General features: G+C 47.7%; 1 long non-coding RNA gene across 4 annotated transcripts; it reads right to left on the bottom strand.

The window, feature by feature from the left end:
• Positions 1–2,249: 2,249 nt before the first annotated feature.
• LOC125080803 (uncharacterized) lies at positions 2,250–8,282 on the bottom strand. Of its 4 annotated transcripts, none has more exons than XR_007121484.1 (4): positions 4,895–8,282; positions 4,286–4,418; positions 3,118–3,639; positions 2,250–2,414 (listed from the first exon to the last, which is right to left on the bottom strand). It is a non-coding gene; the product is annotated as an uncharacterized LOC125080803 (long non-coding RNA). The 4 variants fall into 4 exon arrangements; XR_007121486.1 differs by lacking the exon at positions 2,250–2,414 and having other exon boundaries at positions 2,671–3,639; positions 4,895–5,084; positions 6,157–8,282; XR_007121485.1 differs by lacking the exon at positions 2,250–2,414 and having other exon boundaries at positions 2,671–3,639; positions 4,286–4,719.
• Between the last annotated feature and the right edge of the window lie 6,402 nt (positions 8,283–14,684).

Here is a 14,684-nt window from a genome sequence, read left to right as displayed (position 1 = left end):
AGGACCTGGGATCATGACCTGAGCCGAAGGCAGAGGCTTTAACCCACTGAGCCACCCAGGCGCCCCAAGACATATTTTTTAATGAAAAATTCAAATATACAGCAAAGGAGACACTATATCCCTCACCTAGATTGAATAGTGATTATTTTCCCGTATTTGCTTCATTTATTTTTTGGCTAAAGTATTTTAAAGCAAATTACAAGCATCATGACATTTCATCCTTAAATACTTCAATGTGGGTCTCTAAAAATTAAGGACACATTTCCCTATAACCACAAGACCACTGTCACACAATTATAATTCCTTAGCATCACGAAAGAGCCACTCTACATTCAGATTCCCCCAAATATCTCAAAAATGGCCCCTTGTAGCTGCTTTGTTTGAGCCTGGCTGTTTCACACTTATTTAGTAACTATTCATTGAAGGAAGGAAGAAAGGAAGTTGAGCTAATATTTGTGGAAGTCAGAGAGTGTTAGCACTGCCTGTGATTTGTAACTGTACAGCCACGGAAAATGTCCAACATAAGAAATTGATAAGATTATTAAAAACCACATAAGAGGAACATGCACACATTAAAAATTATGTTGTAAAATATAATATTTAATGATGCAGGAAGATAATTCTATTTTGTGAACTGGAAAGAGTCCAGTTACAGGGCATCTGCCTGCTTGGTTGGTGGAGCATGTGACTCTTGATCTCCGGGTCCTGAGTTCGAGCCCCACGCCAGTGCAGAGATTGCTGAAAGAAATAAAATAAATAAATAAATACATGAAGAATCCAGTTACAAAGTGGTGTTTTCAGATCACACACATTCACACTAAAATATATGGTATCGCTTCTGGGAGTGGGGTTAGAAATGATGTTTAATCTCTTTTTTTGTGCTTTTCTGCTTTTAGAAAGTGTCTATAACAGAATTACATTATTTTTACATTATATAGTATCTATAATGGAAAATATAAAGTGTCTATAATGGAATTACATTATTATTACAAGGAATACGTTACGATGCTGTGTTGTTTTCCTACAGTGGCTGTTGCACTCGTTGCAATCAAGTTTTCCTTGTCCCCAGCATCTTTATAACTTAGCTCTAAGTAAGGGCTTAGCTTATTTGCAGGAACCTGTAACAGCCTGGTGTTACTCATCTCGACGGCGTCATCTTCAGGGTCACAGGCTGGATTTGAACAGATCTTTTGCGTGAACATCAAGCAGCACTTGAGACCGCATTGCAAAGATATGGACTGCCTATCTGTCTATCCCTCACCTACACTTGGTTGATTAACAAATCTTTATGTTGTTTTGGGACACTTGAGTAGCTCCGTCGGTTAAGTGTCTGCCTTCAGTTCAGGTCATGATCCCAGGGTCCTGGGATCGAGTCCCTCATTGGGCTTCCTGTTCAGCAGGGGGTCTCCTTCTCCCTCTCCCTCTGCCCTTCCCCTGGCTTGTTCTCTCTCTCAAATAAATACATAAAATCTTTTAATAAATAAATAAATCTTTGTTATTTTATTTTTAATAAAATACTATATTATAGAATCTTACTTTTTTTTTTATTCAAAGGGGACAAAGGGACAGGCAAACTCAGTCTCTTCCCAGTCCTCCCTCTTTTCCTAGTAGCAACTGTTGTTACCAAATTCTGCTGTGTCTTTCCATGGATATTCATGTTCTATCCTTTATCCCTATATCGCTTAAAAACACACACACACACACACACACACACAAATGATGTCATAGTAAACATACTACTCTTCCTGCCCCTTGCCTTGAAATTTTTTTATTTTGGTGAATTTCAAATCTCCATAATACATTTATAAGAAAACACGACCTAACAAACCCCCATGTATCCATCATCCAGCTTTAACCACTATTAATCTCACTTTTTCCATTAACTATATCCAGAATATCACTACTTACCAGTGTATATATATCTTAATGATCTTGAATGTAATTTCTTACCAGTATACATAGAGCTGTGCCAATCTTTTTAAAATCATATGTTTCATTTTATGAATGTACAGTCATTAATCTAACCATATTGTTGCATACATGATGTTTGAATTAATTAAATTAATCAATATTTAATGTAATTGCATTTCAGTATTAATAAATATAGTGATATAAGTATACTTACCTGTGTGTGAGCTTATCTGTGGGACAGATTCTGATAATTCCATGGAAGAATTGAGTCAAAGGGTAGGTACATTCAAATAGAAATATATTACTTTCTATAACTTATATATTACTTATATAAGTTACATCTGTAGAGATCGCACCAATTTACATATGCAAATGGCAGCAAGTAACAATGACTTCAGCATTAGCAGCAGTTAGTTATCTCTTATAACCAGAAGCGGGCAAAGGCGGGCAGGTGCAGAAGAGCTCAGTGGCATCATCAAGGATCCTACTCCTTCTAAATATGCCTGGAACAAAGGCACACGAATGTATGTATGAACAGATGCTGTTGGTTCAGATACAATTTTTCACATGTAAATGTTCTGGCTACTCATCTGACTGTGCTTTGTCTGTTTGACTCTATAATCAAATACATCTAAAACGATGCAAAACTCGAAGGAGAAGGAAAAGAAGGAGGAGGAGGAAGAGGAGGAGAGGGTAGAGGAGGGGGAGAAGAAGAAGAAGGAGGGGGAGGGGATGGGGAGGAGGGGGAGGGGGAGGAAAAGGAGGAGAAGGAAGAGGAAGGGGAGGGGAAGGAAGAGGAGGAGGGGGAGGAGGAGGAGGGGAAGGAGGAGGAGAGGAGAGGGGTGGGGGGAGGGGGAGGAAGAGAAGAATCCTCCTCTTTCTGATCTTCTGTTCTTCCATTGTGTCCTTGTGCTTATTGCTCCACAGTTGCAAGATCTATCCTACTCATTCAGGCATCATGTCCTCACATGATTGCCCAGTAAGACAGAGGCAAAGGTTTTCTTTTCTTGAAATTCTGTTTCAAGTTGGGGTAGGGAAGTCACATTTTCCCTTATTTCTCATTGACCAGAACTGGGACTTATGCCCACCCCTAGACCAATCACTGGCAAAGTAGAATGTGAATGCCAAGACTGATCTAGACCAATCATAAGTCTTCCCCTGGGGCTGGGGCAGATCAAGGTGGGTGAAGGAAAGCCCTGGCCTTACTTGAAAGAAGCAGAATTCCTTGAGCTTGGAAGGAGAGGAGAAATAGCTCTTGGATACCCAACAAATAGTGCTTACTGTATTCAGCTATGGTGTGTTTTTGAGCTTCTGATAGACTTATTATTAAATAGTAAAACTTAAAAGTCCTTTTAGTTTCTGCCCTGACAACCTTCAAAATTAAAAAACAAACAAACAAACAAACAAAACAGGTAATCTAGCACTTTATATTTGAATATTGCTTTTTCCTTTCCAAAGCACTTGCATGATCTCATTTGATTTTGACGGTGACCCCCAGAAAGAGGTAGGCGGGTCTCATTCCCAGATTACAGCGGGGAGCCTGAGCTTCAGAATGGGTCAAAGAACTGGCCCAGCATGTGGTGTCATTGGATGCCACAGCTGTCAGTCAATGCAGACCCCGGGATTCCGCGCTGACATCAGCCCTGAGCTGCAGGCTGACGAGGGTTCGTTGGGGTCTGGAGGTGGCCTCACAGAGCCCTGTGCTTTGCAGGAGCCACTGGTGGTGCCCTGTCCGGGAAGAAGAAAGGCAATCAATGGTTAAATCTTGGTTCTGACTTGAGGTAACCATAAGAAGCGTCACTCGTATGAAATAGGCCTTTCCAACTACACTGAGGAGTCGTCTCAGCAGGCCTATAAATTGAACTAAAAAAGCAACTGGATACTTGAGCCAAATAATAGGTTTTTGAAATAAAATTAATATTAAATATATGTATGGGGAGTGGACTGGATTAGATCTTTTGGTATGTACGTGGCCCCTTACAGGTGAGCTCCCCAAGGGCAAAGACCATATCTTATTCACCTCATTGTTCCCAGCCCCGGACACAGGACCTGATCTGTGGAAGGTGCTCCCTAAATGCCTCTAGGCGTGTGAGTGCGCTACGTTATTTTGCCAATGACTGATGCTCCCCCTGCTATCATGTCAGAGGACCCTGCTTATGTCTACATAGAACCAATCAAAAAGTATAATCAATCAATCAGTTAATCATGAATTTGTCTATATTTCTGTCTGCAACATGAGAACGTAAGTTTCATGAGTTCCAAGACTGAACAAATGTTTGTCTCCCTAGTTTTTAGCAGTGTGCTCATGGTGGGCCCTCAATAAATACCCATGGATTATCCTACCTCTGAAGAACAGTGACTTTGTAAAACATACCTCTTATAGGTTGGGGTGAAGTGGAACAGGGTCAGGGAACCAGACAGTGTCCCAGGTAGACAGACAGCCCACCATGAGGTCTGCTACCTTCTGTGGGATCCCATCTGAAGGGTCAGGTCAGCTAGAGGAGAGACTCAGGGAGAGAGAGATCAAATCCTTTACAAAGGAAGGTAAAGAGGGGCTGGCTTTTGAAGGACCTTGATAGAGAGTGGGAGCCATTAAAGGCACCATGTGAAGAATTCCAAGGGCCAAGTCACCATTTGGGAAGATTCAACTGGCAGAGAAATATGGGAAGGACTGCAAGGAAAAAACTAAAATCTAAGAGACAAATGACAAAAGATCCATTTTTTTTTTTTTGGCCCATTTGTTCATTTATTCATTCAACCAGAAAGCATACATGGAGAGCATACATGACCTGGGCCCTGTGCTAGATCCTGGAGACAAAAAAATGAGTAAGATTTACTTGTGGATCTCTGCAACAGTTCCAGAGCCTGAGTGAGGGGCATGGGGAGACCCAAGAGACATTTTGAAGACCAGAACACCAGCCCTCCCTGTTCCCTGATGGACCAATCTTAGGACGGGCAAGCAGCCATGATTCTGTAAGCCTACCATTGACCGTGCTGCTGTCAGAGACGAGGAAAGTGGGAGGTGCCCAGGCATGGAGGGGAGACAGTAGGCTGGGGCCACGATGCTTGTGACCGTGACTGTTTGGAACATCCCGTTGTAGATGTCAGACGGTGAACTGGGGGATGAAGTCCATGGGAGGGGCAAAGGATAGAGACGTGGTTCCAGGCATCCCCTTCAAAGACAGGAAAGACGACTTCTCATGACATCGGGGTTGTGGAGAGCAGCAGGCTCAGAACAGTGACATGCTGTGTGATCTGTACAATTCCAGTACAGTCGTGTGCAGTAAAGGGGTGTGAAAGAAGTGGGGTTGCCGGGGTAAAGGTGAAGAGGTGCTCGGAGGAAGCCCCACAAAGTAGAGGGTACCCCGGAGCTCAGCAGTCTCCAGAAGGTTGGAGGAAGAGCCCTGGGAAGAAGGCAGCAAGAACAGTACCGCCACCGTCCCCTGCCCTTAATTAATAATCATGTTCATTTGCAGAAAATTAGAAAATGCTAAAAAGCAAAGCCACGAAAAAAAAAAAAAAAGCCATCCCTAATCCCCCCACGCTGAGATAACCTCTGTTAATATGGTTGTGTTGATTTGCCCAGACTTGGTAACATCCTCTTCCATCCTGGGTTGGAACCCAGCCTGGAAACTCTGAAAAGAAAGGACAGCCAAGAGGTCGCCTCCAGCAGGCCCACGCTCCAGGCTGCATGCTCTTTCCCTCACTGAATCTCTCCTCCCAGCTGGAGTGGAAGGACTCAGGCCATGATCCTGGGTAGAGCTGGACCCTTCCCAGAAACCTGGGGACTGAACAGGCGTTGGGGGAGATGCTGCAGAGAGACAGCAAGAAGCCTTTGGTCCTACAAGAAGCCCAAGCCTCAGTGCATCCTGCGGCTTCCAGAGTCTCAGGCACAGGGTCTGTCCCCAAAGGAGGGGTTTTACCAGGATCCTTACATAACCGTCTGTGGACATGTCTCTAGCAGCTAGGGACCAGCTCAGGAGGACACACCCGCTTCTCCTGCAGTTAAAGTAGCAAACACGCCTGGTGTGCGGCTCCTCCTTTGGGACCCTTCAGGAATTCAGTCTTCCAGGAACGGTCTGGGAACAATTCAAAATCACCATGGAAACATGACTGGCGACATCGATTGTCTCAGAGGGCCTGCATGGCTCGGTGTCTCTGAGGGCTGGCCTTAAGGCCACACTGCCTGGGGTTGAATCCCGACTCTGCCATTTATTAGCATGAGCTTTGGGGTAAGATACTCACCCTCCGTCTGCCTCTGCTTCCTCGTCTGTGATGAAAGCATCACAGGGCCAGCTCAGAGGGTTACTGCGAGGGTGGCTTGTGTTCATTCAGAGAAAGCACTCAGTAACCACTCCACAAATGGGACTTCCTACTGAGAGCAGGGACATTCAGAGCACACCGCATGGTGGAATCAGTCTGGAAGGCTTCCTGGAGAAGGCATTGGGTTTGTATGGGCTGAGCAGTCAGTGAGGGAAGGAGTTCAAATGGACCTGCTCAGCTGAATGGACCACAGTGACCAGAAAAATCCATCCATTCTGTCTGTATGCGACTCTTGGGCCTGAGTCCTTGTTTGTTCCATCGTGGCCTGTAGTGAGGCTGACGAGTGGGAAGATCTGCGTGCCCAGGGCTGAGGCCAGGCTGTCAAGCGCCTTTCTGGAGGACATCTCGTGAGTAGGGTTGGTGCGTGGCTAAGCAGCATGGTCTAGTATCCGGGAGCTCCTGGGCTAGGCCCGCTCTCAGAAATGTGGCTCCCTAGCACCCAGCCCCTGCCTGGGCATGCCTTGTGCTGTGTCCAGGGAGATGTCACTTTATTACACTTTAAAAAATAGAGTATCTTTCACCCAGATTATACAAGTAATGACCGTGTCTTGTAGAGAACATCCAGAGATGATATTTTAAATTCTTTCTAATTCCCCTACCCTGAAGTCACCAACGTTTTCTATTTTTTAGGCATAACTTCCCCCTTTCTTGTGTCTTGCTATATGTGAATATATACTTTTTTCCTCTCATAAATAGGATCTACCAGTGCATATTATTTTGCAATGTGATGTCTTCAATGGTCTTCGACATTCTTTTCATGGTGGTAAGCATCCCTCCCTGATGTAATTTATAATGCTAGCATGTGCAACTATGCCGTAAATTATTTAACCTATCTCTTATGGTTGAAAATTTAGATCCTTTTTGATTATTTTTTTCTGTCTCATAAACAATGCTCTCGTGCATAATCTTGTAGATAAATCTATCACATATTCACACTTGCTTCCTTAGGATGATTCCAAAAGGCAGGGCTAACAGGTATGCCTAATTTAAGGCCTTGGATGCCTACTGTGAGGCTCCCCAGATGAGACCCCCCCCACCCGCCCTCGTGGTGGATTTCCTACCTGTGGACCTGAGAAGGCCAGGCTATACCATTTGCAGGGAGCTAGGCTGATAACCACCAAGCACCTTCGAAATTCCCCCATGGCTGAAGGAATGTGGCTGGGACAAGGGATGTGGCAGAATGTTGTGTCAGCTGATATGTAACCAAAAAACATAGTTATCCCTTGAGAGCCAGGTAAGCTGAAGACAACTGGTGGAATCTGAGGGCTCTGTGGAGGAGAGGGTGGTGACTCAAAGAGGAAAGGACTCAGGAGGGACAGACTTTCCAGCTCAGAAACCTGCTCATAGCTTTCAAGGGAGCCCCAGTTTTGCTCATGCCTCTAGACCGCAGCTGTCTGTCCCACCAGACGGAACTCGCCAAGGGCAGGGATGTGTCTGTCCCCCTCTACAAGCCCACACCCAGCCCTGGGGCTGGGAAGGATTTGTTGAACAGAGGGGACAAACTCCACCCCAATTCACAGCCTCTGTACCTGCTTGTCCTGCATTTTTAGGTCAAGGTCGAGGCTGCCGGCACCCACCTTACTGCCAGCAGGATACATTAGAGCATCTTTTGTGGGGGCTGCTTGAGCCATGTGTCCCAAAGGCCTTAAAATATGCATACCTTTAAACCGCGGTTTCACCTGTAGGAACACCCCAAGAACTGCCTGCCTGCCTTTCCCTTCTATTTCCCAACGATTCTCTTTATACCCTCTCCGCTCACATGGAGGAAGACACTTCCGGCCCCATGACCTGCATTCCACTCCTTCTCTAAGCACAGTTAAAAATACGACCTCCACGAGCGCACCTGCCTTGACCCCAGCTGGCCGGCTTGCCCATTGCGTGAGAGTCACTTACGTGCGTGACTTATTTGAACTTCCAAACCACAATCTATTTGAGGGTAGGCAGGCAGAATGCACATCTACTTTATCTTCATCCTCCTCTATATCTGGAAGAGCACAGTCCCAACAGCAAGTTCAGGGTGCCCTTGGGAGGCAGAGGCGGTCCGCATTCCGGCAGCGCCGCCAGCCGCACCCTTCTGCCTGCTGACGTGGGCACGCTGGCGTCGGGCGCGAGCTGCGCCAAGCGCGCACCCTTCCTAGGAGTTGCAGCATTTTCAACCTCAGCCTTCAGGTTCTCCATCTAAAATTTAGTTGAGCAAACGGGGGCTGGAAGAGGTGAGGGGCATTGGCCAAAGGCACACAAATTGAGTGAAATCCACATGATCGGATCTCAAGTTTGAGGCTCATTTCCTGAGGCAAGCTGTTTCATTTTTATTCTGGGATACAAATATGATTATTTCTGATAGAAAAGAATTCCTTCCTTTACAATAAGATCAAGCACACAGGACTTTAAATAGGCGCAAAGAGTTCCCTGGTGAATTACAGGGAGGGTTTAATGAACTGAAATTTGATTCAAAAGTGCCAACACCATGAAATGGCTTTTTTTTTTTAAAGATGTTATTTGTTTGACAGAAATCGCAAGTAGGCAGAGAGGCAGAGAGAGAGAGAGAGAGGAGGAAGCAGGCTCCCCGCTAAGCAGAGAGCCCGATGTGGGGCTCAATCCCAGGACCCTGGGATCATGACCTGAGCCGAAGGCAGAGGCCTCAACCCCCTGAGCCACCCAGAAGCCCCATGAAATGGGGTTTTTGAGATAAGGAGCCACTGTCAAAGATAAGGAGCCTTCCCAAAGACTGTGAGGACAGGAGGCCCTGGCATCCTCTCTTCCTCATCTCAAAAACCAGTGCCTTTTTACTAATAAAAACTGAATTTGTATTGGTAGTACAGTTAATTACTGATAGTAAATCTGCAAGAGGGAGAGTTACTGAGATACTGAGATACTTAATCCAAGCTGTGCCAATGTTCCAATGTTGAAAATGAGAAAGCCAAGGCTCAGAGAGGTTAGTTAATTAACTTGCTCAAAGTCACCCAGCAGAGCCCCAATTCCAGTCCCAGTCAGTTTGACCGAATAGTTAGGGTTCTTTCCCCTGTGCAGGTGGTTCTCGCCCCAGCTGTGTATCATTGGCTCCTGGTGCCCAGGTCACAACTGAACCTAATAAAATCAGAATCGCTAGGCTTGGTGCTGGCCATTAGTGCTTTTTAAAAGTTCCCAAGGAGCTTTAATGAACAGCCTGGTAGAGACAGCCTGACCCTTGCGTGCCATGCGGCGTCTCGGCCCTCACCCCGGGGCCTCTTTGCTACCAGGGAGAGCCTGGACAAAAGAGACAGAGGTCCCCACCACTCTCACCTCAGAACCCTACAGGAGCTTTTTAAGACTGATGACGGCTGGAGGCACCAGCACAGATCACTGAAGGCAGGACCTCTGGGGTAGGATATATGCATTAAGCAGATGTATTTTTTTTTAAAGATTTTATTTATTTATTTGACAGACGGAGATCACAAGTAGGCAGAGAGGCAGGCAGAGAGAGAGAAAGGAGGAAGCAGGCTCCCTGCTGAGCAGAGAGCCCGATGTGGGGCTCAATCCCAGGACCCTGGGATCATGACCCGAGCCGAAGGCAGAGGCTTTAACCCACTGAGCCACCCAGGCGCCCCTAAGCAGATGTATTTTTAAAGCTCCCAAGGCAGTAGAGAAAAGGGCAGCCAATGTTGAGAATTAGTCCAGAAGCTTGAACCAAATGGCCTCTCCAGGGCCATGCCCTCAGGCAGCCAAGGAGCCCCACTGACCAGGGCGGACACCAGGTAAGGGCATCTACCCTTCATAGGATTCCTGGCCAGCTGCAAGCAGGAAGGACAAAGGACAAAAGGATCAACATCCCTCAATCCAGTGTGCAAAGACATCATTCAATGCTCAGGAAAAATCTTAACTCTCCAGTCAATTAAATGCTTCCCCACAAAATTGTTGACAGATTTACTTGACATAATCTTTATTCACAGAAAAAGCAACATGCACTTGAGTCTTGGCATAGAAAAGTGATTAAAAAAATTTGTCATGAATGAGGTCCAGATGAATGGGGTTCACTGTGGGAACAAAAGGAACTCGGCAGAAAGAGAAGAACGGGATCTTCAGCCTCCTTGGATCTATTGTGTGCGGGTTTGTATGCAAAGCGGAGAGAGAACTGCTGGATAGGGTTGTGATTCTGTAGGTGGCGGGGACAAAAGAAGATTACCAGTCAGTGCATGAAAGGGAGCCAGGCACACCCAAGGCAAAGAGCCGGGGAAGGAGGGCAGGCTGCGGGCTGGAGGACCTGGGCCAGCTGTGGAGGACTTGAGCCTGATCCCTCCAGGTGACTCCCTCCTCCTGATGGGCCCAAGCTGGGCCTTGCCCTGAACTCTCTTTAAGAAAAATATGGGACAGGGGCGCCTGGGTGGCTCAGTGGGTTAAGCCGCTGCCTTCAGCTCAGGTCATGATCTCAGGGTCCTGGGATCGAGCCCTGCATCGGGCTCTCTGCTCAGCAGGGAGCCTGCTTCCTCCTCTCTCTCTGCCTGCCTCTCTGCCTGCTTGTGATCTCTGTCTGTCAAATAAATAAATAAAATCTTAAAAAAAAAAAAAATATGGGACAAAATCTCCTCCCAACTCAATCAACCTCTCCACAAAGGTAGAAGAGAAAGAAAACCAATTTTCTTATTCAATCAGCATTAAACCCGATTAAGTTGCACATCAGAGGCAGTCTGCTAAAAGATTGCAAAGACAGAGAGAGACGGTTGCCTTTGATAGAAACAGCTACAACCCGTCAGGTAAGAAAACAACACAGCATCATTTGTCACGCACAGCTCATCCTGGATTCCCCTGGTTTGGGAGATGGCCATCTGTGTCTGCTAATTGTTTTTTTTTTTTTAATTTATTTATTTGACAGACGGAGATCACAAGTAGGCAGAGAGGCAGACAGACAGAGAGAGAGGGGGAAGCAGGCTCCCTGCTGAGCAGAGAGTCTGATGCGGGGCTAGATCCCAGTACCCTGGGATCATGACCCGAGCCGAAGGCAGAGGCTTTAACCCACTGAGCCACCCAGGTGCCCCTGCTAATTGTTTTTATTCAAAGAAAAATAAACTTCTCATCTCTTTATGACAGGAGCTAGTTTTGCAACTTGAAGTCGAAGTTAGGGTCCCACCCTCCCACAGAAACTAGGAGGTGGGGGGGCTGTCTGTCCAGATGATTGTATTTCAAAGAAATGGTTCCTGGGTCCCTGAGAAAGGCAGGCCTGGGTCATACAGCTGGCAAGAAGTTTCTATAGCTTTTGAAAAGATTTACATACATTTCAGAGAGACGGAGAAAGCATTTCCAATCACAAATTTTCTTAAGTAAATGTTCTAAGACAAGGGAAAGGGGTGGGAGTGGGGAAGCCTCCTTCATTTTCTCTACAAGGAGAATTAAGCCTCTTTTTTTTTTTTTTTTTTTTAATTTCTATCTGCCCTGCAGATCTCTGCTTTGCCCTCCGGGGGTGCCTGATGGGGAAAGGATGTGTCAGACCCCAGGGTGGGCTTCCCAGACCCGCGAAAATCTGAGAAATGGTATTTGATCTTGCAACTGGGGTGGGAGCAGGGTGGACACACTTGGGGTTTTTGGACTTGTCTAAGGTGTTAGTCGCAATGGGTGGTCGCAGGTACCACAGATCCCCAGGCCCCTCTGCCTTTCTGGACTCATTCTGTGCCGTGGGTCACCCTTCCCCACCCCCACCCCTATCCCCAACATGGTCTGGGTGACTCTCAGCTCCCTGCTGGGGAGGAAGGCGGTTGGGGGACCCTGGGCTGGTGTGGCTCCCCGGCTGTGGTTCTCCCCTCCCCGCCTTCCCCAGCGTGGCTCCTGCCTTCTGCTCTACTCCAGTGTGACTCTAACCCACTAGAAGCTGCAGCCAACTCTGCGGAAAGTTCAAATCTTTAGGGACTTCATAAATTAGCCTTTACTGCTAAGTATTCTCCAAAAAAAAATAAAAAATAAAAAATGGGGAGTTGAGGGGGTGGCAAAGCCCTGCAGAGCTGCGGCTGACTCTTCTCCAGCTGCTACCGTTCGCTTTGCTGGTCATCCGGCAGAACTGTCTCCGGGGGCGGGGGAGGTCATGGGACAGTGGGGTCCATGGGATGCGGGGATCGCTGACTGGCTGAGGGGGCCGGGGGTGCAGTGGGGAGGGAAGGGCTATTCTGAGGGGCAGGGGCTGTGACAGCACTTTTTTGTGTTGGCAAATTCTGAGCAGGACCTTGCATTTTTAGTGTGTGTGTGTGTGTGTGAGAGTGTGCGCCCTTTTGTATATATGGTAGGAAAGTCAGGTCAGGATCCTCCATTTCTGCACCCATGTGTGTCTCTGAGCATGTTTTGCTGTATCTGAGCGTCGCGTGTGTGTGTGTGCTCTTACACTGGACGCGGAGGGGAGGTCTCCATGAGATCCCACCATGAGATCCCACTGTGGATGTGGGGCAGGCCAGCGGTTTCTTGGTCCTAGCCAATGTCAGCAGAGAGGATCACTGACAGTGGGATGATAGGGTCTCATCCTCATGAGACCGGGAAGCAGCCTCCACCTGCCTCTCCACACCCTCTAGGCTGTACCCTTGTCCTCTGTTCCTCCTGTTTCTGGCCCAAAACTTGGCTGCTGGGGGCTGGGACCATAACTGCCAATGTGTCAACTTTCTCACGCCTCCATGCCTTTGCTCCTACAGGTCCCTCTGCCTGGAACACCCTCCCCCTTTTTTCTCATCTGGTTAAATTCTGTCCATCCTTCAGAAAGGTCACCTCCTCCAGGAAGCCCTCCTCCACCTCTCTGGGATGAGGAAGGAGTCCCTTTCCTTGGACCAGGAGCATCTCACCCAGGACACGCCTCTGTTATAACACCCACCACACCCTGTTAGACTCCCGTCTGTGGGTCTGTCTCACGCCCTGCCCGGAGAGCTCCTTGAGAACAGATTGCCACTTTCATCACTGGCTTTCTGTCCCCAGCACAGCTCTGGGTAGAAAGTGGACCTGTGAAATGAGTGGCTCTGGGGTGACAGCACTTACACTGCACCATTCACCCAGCACTTCACATCCTTTGTTCTCTGCTCATCCTCCTGGCACCCCAGGGTGCAGGGGAGGCAGACTTTGTCGTTCCTGATCCTGAGGCCGGACTGGTTAACAGCTCATCATATCCCCACACCACCCAAGTCCCTACTTTCCAGCCCAAGAACAGTCCTTCCCTTCAGGCAGAGCCCACAGAGAGAAAGTGGCTGTGACCTGTGGCAAGCAGGCTTTGGGCAGCTTTGCCCTAAAACCCCAAGCCACTAACACACTGGTTGCTAAAAGATATGTGTGTGGGGGGAAGGAGATAATGTTTTGGAAAATAGATCTGGGCTCCTGGTCCCTTTGAGATGTCCCTGGCTTGGCTCCCTTCCTTTCTCCACATTCAGGCCCAGGGACCCCTCTACTTTTCCCTGAGTAAGTGTATTCATCAGGGCTTTCCAGAGAAACACAACCAAAAGGATCATATAATAAGGAATTGGCTTGTGTTGTTATGGAGGCCGACAAGCTCAGAATCTGCAGGGTGGATGGCAGGCTAGAGGCCCAGAAGGGCAGATGTTCCAGTTGGAGTCTGAAGGCTGTCCGCTGAGGCTCCATAGCTCAGGGGTTAGAGCACTGGTCTTGTGAAGGCTGTCCGCTGGGAAAAATCTCTCATACTTGGGGGATGGTTGGTCTTTTTGTGCCACCCAGACCTTCGACTGATTAGATGAGGCCCACCTACATTACAGCTGGCAATCTCTTTTTCTCAAAGTTTGCTGATTTAAATGTTAATCTCATCCAAAAACACTCTCTCAGAACCCCCTGCCCCTCCCTGAATAAGGTGTGACCAGCTATCTGGGCACCTTGGCCCAGCCTGGGTGACACGTGAAATTAATAATCACAGCAACAGATAGCTGGGGTCCCAGGGGTGCAGGGAAGGGGAGGCAAACTGCTGAGTGCCAACACCATTCCAACTGTCCCAGCCCCTTTATAATGACATAGGAGTCCCATGCGAGAGTGGATGGATCACTAGATAGCTGGAAGGATGGAGAAGCAGAGAGGTAGGTAGATCAATAGGGAAAGACAGATACTAGTACTGGTACCTAGTACCTTCCCAGTCAGTATTAGACTGACATTTTCAAAAATACACAAGTAGAGAAGGACAGAGCAGAAATGTCAGCTTACCCCACTCTAAATTTCCACGTGAGGAAATGATGCCCAGAAAAGAAGAGTGATTTCCTCAAGGTCCTGCCAGAGTCATTGGTAGGGGTTCTGCGGCCTCCTAGTCTGACCACTGGGACTGACACAGGAATGAGGCGTGTGGGATGTGTAGACCAGGAGGGGCGACCCCGCAGGAACTCCCAGGCTTGTTGTGGTGTGACGCGGGCTGGTGGAGGAGCTCTACTCCACGTCCCAGCGTGGGGCCTTTGCAGCCACCGAGGGGAGAAATGAGAGCTGGTGTGTCAGAGGCCACTCCGCCGGGCTTCAGTCCA

Source organism: Lutra lutra, chromosome 11, assembly GCF_902655055.1.
Source record: "Lutra lutra chromosome 11, mLutLut1.2, whole genome shotgun sequence".
NCBI classification, from domain to species: domain Eukaryota; kingdom Metazoa; phylum Chordata; class Mammalia; order Carnivora; family Mustelidae; genus Lutra; species Lutra lutra.
The sequence above is the reverse complement of the archived record's forward strand: the minus strand, read 5'-3'. Positions and strand labels throughout refer to the sequence as shown.